Consider the following 5,987-nt stretch of genomic DNA (forward strand, 5'->3'; position numbering starts at 1 on the left):
TAGATATCCTAGCATTGTTTCTCTATGACCCGAGATTCTATTTAACTAAATGTCAAACATCTCAAAATCTAATCTTAAATGATACCTTTATACCTAAAACTTGTCTTTTGCATTTCCCAGGAGACCCCCAGAAAAGTCTCAACAGATTTGTTTTCTTTCTATTTGTAAACAGGTTCTAAAAATTATTGAAATGTTATGATTCACTTGGAGAGTGTCATCAAACGAGAAGAATGCCTCACAAGATTTGGGGACTTCAAGAAAAGTGGAACTAATTCAAATCTGTTGGTACTACAGGTGAAATCTGGTGACAAGTTCTTGGCTTGGGTTCCTAGCTTTGAAGGGACTTTTACATATTTAGTCTGCAATTTTTTTGAAAACATTCAGCAAAGAAAATTTAAAGAGGCCTATTTTTTTTTTATACAATAAATTACCATTCTTGCAGCATCTGTGTAAATACTTATGACCAGCCTGATTCTTATGGATTGAACTGAGTCTAGTCTGGAAGGAGCTTGAGCAGCAAAAGCATTTTATATCTGCTGCTAATCACAAGGTTGACAGTTCCAACCCACTCAGTGGCATAATAGAACAAAAGGCCTGGTGATCTGCTTCCTTAAACATTATAGACAAGAAAACCCTATGGAGTAGTTGTACTTTGTAACACATGGGGTTGTCATGAGATGGTAACTGATTGGACAGCAGCTAAAAACAACATCTGGTCTGGAACGCAACATGGAAGGTAAACCACCTTGCTCCTATTTTGTGTTCAGGTCTGTATTTTGCCACAGTCAAGGTACATATGCATTTCTCTGAACTTCATTTTATTATAAGCTTCAAATATCTTTACTACCATCATATGTTAGAGAAGTACTGCTGTGATGTATGGAACTTAAGGCCAATGTGATCCAGAGTTAGTAACCAATTCTCACAAATCCTTTGGCTGAGTAAGGCAGACATGTTTCTCCATTTTAAAGCTGGTTCAACTGAGACAGAAAGAAACCATGAAAGAATGTGGTTGCCTTGGCTGGCCAGGAAGGTGAGCAGAACCAGAAATGCTGGTAGGAGCCAGGGTCATGACTGCCTTCTGGCAAGGGATATACACCCTCCACCTGGACTCCCATTGGCTGTCCCTCCTAGCCTGGGTTTATAAAGCAGCAATTCTGAGTGTGTGAGACACCTTCGGGATCTATTCCGTCTTCTGCCTCTCCTTGGTGTTGGGTTCTGAGATGGATAAGCGCTGCCCGCTGCTGCTACTGAGCCTCTCCTTGCTGTTGGGCTTCCTGCAAGGTAAGCTTCTAGGGGCATGCTGAAGGATAGTGAGGGTTGGGTGTAGGTAAGCAGAACCCACACAAGCAGCTGCGGATTGTTGTTCCATGCGGAAGTGAGAAATGAGGTGCAAGAATGGTCCTGACCTTCCCTTTAAAGGTGGTCTTCACAGCCCCCATCCTACCCCCACTTGTTTTCCTCCTCCTAGGCCTCTACTCTCCTTTTTCTTTCCTTCACTTTTGGCCCCCAAATGCTCCTCTTCTTTTCTTCTTCCTTCCTCTCCTATTTTACATCAGGCTCAACTTACCTCCCACACTAATATTGTCCTAGTGAAGTCACTGGACCAACACTTCAATTTGATACATAAAAGAAATAACATTTATTGAATGAATGAAAGGTAATGAGCATGCACCCAGTTTGGCGGTAGTGCTATGCTCTGCCCTTACAGGAAAAACAAAGATATTTAACAAATCCAGTGAGTACAGATAACAGTTTCACTTGAAAGCAATGACAAGATAGGAGGTGAGATTTACAAGGGTAGTAATAAACTGTAAAATTTTCTTTACATCAGAGTCTAGTGTAACGCCAACCTCTCATACCCGATACTATGTAACGAAGCAATTTTGCTAAATTGAAAAATATAAACAATTTTGACATGGAAATTTAATGATACATTTACAGGTGGGCCTGTAAATCTTTGGATACAGAACTGACATTAGTTAGGAATGTGTAAATAAACTCTGCTTATTTAGCTGAGAGAAAAAGAAATAAGGTCCAGATGTTTGCTGAGGAACTTCTTCTGAGGTACTTAAAACTACATGTATAGCTATAGGCACTAATTTTGCTTTAACAGCTCAATGAAGCTTTTTCTAAGACCAGCTACAGGAATTCTCTTAACACAACTGAGGTTTGTTTTTCAAATGGCAAGCTTTAACAGAAACCTAATGGTTATCAGGAGTGTGGAAGTAAAACCTTCAGTTTAATTTCAGAATGGAGTGCTTCATTTTAGTCCTGAAATCCCCTGAAATAGACCTACCAACACCTCAAAATTTAAAAGTTCGTCGAATAGTATTAATTCCTGATACTCTCAAATTCCTCAAGCTTCCTTTCTGAGAGCCCTAAATTTGAGTTGAAAGGGATCTAGGAAAGTTTTTTGTGTGTAATGAGGACAGATAATGAGGGTTGTTCTGAAAGGACTGAGAGAAGGATTCCAGGGTCACAGCACGTGAGGCCTGGGCACTACAATGTAGGCCTTGATTTTCTCCCTCTTGGAAAACAGTCCATTTCAGGAAGCCTGAGTACTTGTGAGTATAGAAATTCTGTCTTTGCTTAGGCACAGACCTTGCCCCACAGGCACAGGTGCCTCCTCTCCACAAAGGCCCTTGATGCAGGCCCCCCAGAGATGCAGGAAAGGCTCCACTGCTTGAAGCCAACCACAGAGAAATGAAATCACTCTTTTAGCGCAATAACCAATGCCAATGCGTGCGGGGACCTGACCATTGTTCATACCAGACGTGGACGTGGTGGTGGGCACCATCTCCTGAAAGAGCCTCATTATGCTGATTTGGCATTCCAGCTCTACGTTGTCACCGGTGCTTTCGTGTGGGACCTGATGGGAGTTGTGAACATCAGAGAACCACCTGCAATGCCAAGCAAGATGAGGAATGCCTGGTGAAGAAGTACTATAGTGGTAGGTGGTAAACGAGAAGCCCTTTTGGCCTGATCCATTCCAAATTTTCAAGAAGATGGCTCCCTCAGGAATCCTGGGAGCTTGAGCAGAGAGTGAGAGTGTTTTTTTCCCCCTAAACAGTTGGGACAGGGCCCTGTGGTTCTGGTGCAGTGTTGCCTGTGACAGTATACCTAAAAGGAGAAAAAGGATTTGCTGAAGTATCTCTGGGTCCTTGGGTTCTCCCTCCCACCACCTGTGGAGCTATGTCCTTTCTTAGATTTTAGTCTCCTTCTTTTGCTTTATTCCTCCCTTCTGTATAATTTATTTTCAATTTGTCGAGGCTCTTTTTATGGCCACTGGTATGGATTGAAATATGTCCCCCCAATATATGTGATATAAATCCTAACCTCTATGCCTGTAGTTATAATCCCATTTGAGAATTGGTTGTTATGTTAATGAGCCGGGGTGTAGGGTATGTCTGGAGCCATTCTCTTTTGAGACATAGAAGAAATTAAAAAATCGAGCAAGTTGCTATTAGATTTTGAGGGATGACAGGAATTGGGCTGCAAATATTCCACTGGGGCATATTTGTGGTTGGGCTTTCAGGTAACCATGGCTCAGAAAGGATTTAGGGTTTGGGGAGGTCGACCCATCAGGGGTCCACCTCAGTCATCTCAGTCCCCTCCCACCAAGCAGCAGCCTGCTGTTTAACCTCACTCACTGAGTCACTGATTCTTCCTCTTCCAACAAAAGTTTATTACTTACCTCTTAGGTGGCAACGTTTGTCTTCCTGAAGAGAACACACAAAAGCAAAAAATAAGGATCCCCTTTTCTTGTCTTTCTTTTTCTACAGGTGACAAGTTCTTCCGTGGATACCAGGACTGTCGGGAAACCTGCACCAACATGACCTCAGTCCAAGGACCTTTTAAAATAGTTATTGCATGCTGCAAAGGCAAGGATCTCTGTAATGTTATTTAGAACCTTGGAACTTGATCCCAAGCTTCAGTTCTCCAGCTCAGCTCTTCTCATTTCTCATGTGTAAGCCTCAAAGGACAGGGCTGTCTTTCCGCATCATTGTCCAAGCCCTGAAATCTGCCCCTTTCCAGGTACAAGTGTTCAGATTTTAAGAGCTCAACCCAACTGATGGGGGCTTTCTCTCTCCCACCACCTGTGGAGCTCTGTCATTTCTTAGACTCTGGTCTCCTTCATTTGCTTTGTTCCTCCCTTTGGTATAATTCGTTTTAAATTTGTTGAGACTTATTTTATGGTCACTGGTATGGATTGAAATATGTCCGCCCAAAATATGTGTTATAAATCCTAACCTTTATGCCTGTGTTACAATCCCCTTTGAGAATGGGTTGTCTTTGTTATGTTAATGAGCCTGGATTATTGTAGGATATGTCTTGAGTCAATCTCATTTTAGATATAGAAGAAATTAAAAAAGTAAACAGAGATGAGATGATGTAAGATAGATGCCAAGGCACATGGAGATCTCCAAGGTACCCAGGAAGCAGAAGCTGAAGAGGCAAGAGAGCTAAGAGAGTGAGAAAGCCCTCCCCTTGAGTTAGCCCTCTGACTTTGGATTTCTAACCTTCAGAACTGTGCAAAAATAAATTTTTGTTTGTTAAAGCCATCCCCTTGTGGTATTTCTGTTATAGAAGCACCAGATAACTAACACAGCTACAGCAATAGTCTGTCTTCATGAATGTTCCAGAGCAGTTGAAAGGAAGGGATATTTCACTACTGCTGTGTATTCTACAGATGCCAGTTAGGATTCGTTATCTGACAATGTATTTAGATATTTCATCTAATGATTTTTTTTTGGCAGCTTGTTCTGTTGATTATTGAAAGAAGCGTTTTGAAATTCGTAGCAATTATTATGAATTGATCTATTTCTTTGTTTCTATTGGTGTTGCTTTATGCATTTTGAAATTGTTAGTACAAAAAACATTCAGGATTTTCATGTATTCTTGATGGACAGACATTTTTATAACTAAGTAATATCCTTCTTTATTCCTGATAATATTCATTTTCCTGGCAAAACAGCCTCTTCAGCTTTCCTTGGATTAGTATTTACATGATATATCTTTCTATATCCTTTTACTTTTCCTATCTATCTAGCTTTATCTTTAATTTAAAGTAGACTGTTTTGGAGCACAGCATATAGTTGGTCCTTGTTTTTTTTACAATTAGGCAATCTCTGCCTTTTAATTGGCATTTTATACTCTTTACTTTTAATGTAATTATTCATGTGGTCACATTTAAATCTACCATACTACTAGTTGTCTTTCTATTTTTTCCTTAGAAAAATATAGGCACTTTCTATGTCCACTTTTAGATCTCATATTTTTTTGTGATTCCATTTTATGTGCATCATTATTGGCATATTATACCACTTTTCAAAAGTGTTTTAGTGGTTGCTAGGGCTTGTGGTATATATCTGTTACTTATCACAATTTACCTTAAATTATATTACACCACTGAACATAAAAAGAAGAAACTATGAAAGTGTACTTTCAATTTCTCCCTACCTTTCTTCATGCTATCGTTGTCATATATTTTACTTTTACATATGTACTGTATACCTAAGGATACATTGTTACTATTTTTGCCTTAGATAGTCACTTACTTTTTGGAGCATTTAAAAATAAGTAAAACAATGTCTTTTACGTTTACCTTCATTCATGGCATTTCTGGTGCTCTTCAAGTCCTTGTGTAGACCCAAGTTTCTATTTGGTATCATGCTCTTATCTGAAGAAATTTCTTAACTTTTCTTTTAATGTGCTGCTCACAATGAATTGTCTCAACTTCTCTTTTTTTAGAAAAGTTGTTATTTTACCTTCAGTTTTGAAAGTATTTATGCTGAGTATAGAATTCTGAACTGGAGCTTTTTCTATCAGTGTTTGAAAGCCATCACTCCATTGTCTATTAGATTGCATAGTTTCTGATGAGCATTCTGGTATAGTTCCTATTTTTGTTTCTCAGTACATAAAGAGCTCCTTTCCCTTGTCCTTAAGATTTTCTCTTTATCTTTGATTTCCAACAGTTTGATGGT

At 39.5% G+C, this 5,987-nt stretch overlaps 1 long non-coding RNA gene across 1 annotated transcript; it reads left to right on the top strand.

Annotated features, from left to right (window-relative positions):
* The first annotated feature begins 203 nt into the window (after positions 1-203).
* On the top strand, positions 204-4,033 carry LOC126079407 (uncharacterized). Its single transcript, XR_007518209.1, has 3 exons — positions 204-294; positions 2,840-2,953; positions 3,786-4,033. It is a non-coding gene; the product is annotated as an uncharacterized LOC126079407 (long non-coding RNA).
* The last annotated feature ends 1,954 nt before the right edge of the window (positions 4,034-5,987 follow it).

Source organism: Elephas maximus, chromosome 7, assembly GCF_024166365.1.
Source record: "Elephas maximus indicus isolate mEleMax1 chromosome 7, mEleMax1 primary haplotype, whole genome shotgun sequence".
Taxonomy (NCBI): domain Eukaryota; kingdom Metazoa; phylum Chordata; class Mammalia; order Proboscidea; family Elephantidae; genus Elephas; species Elephas maximus.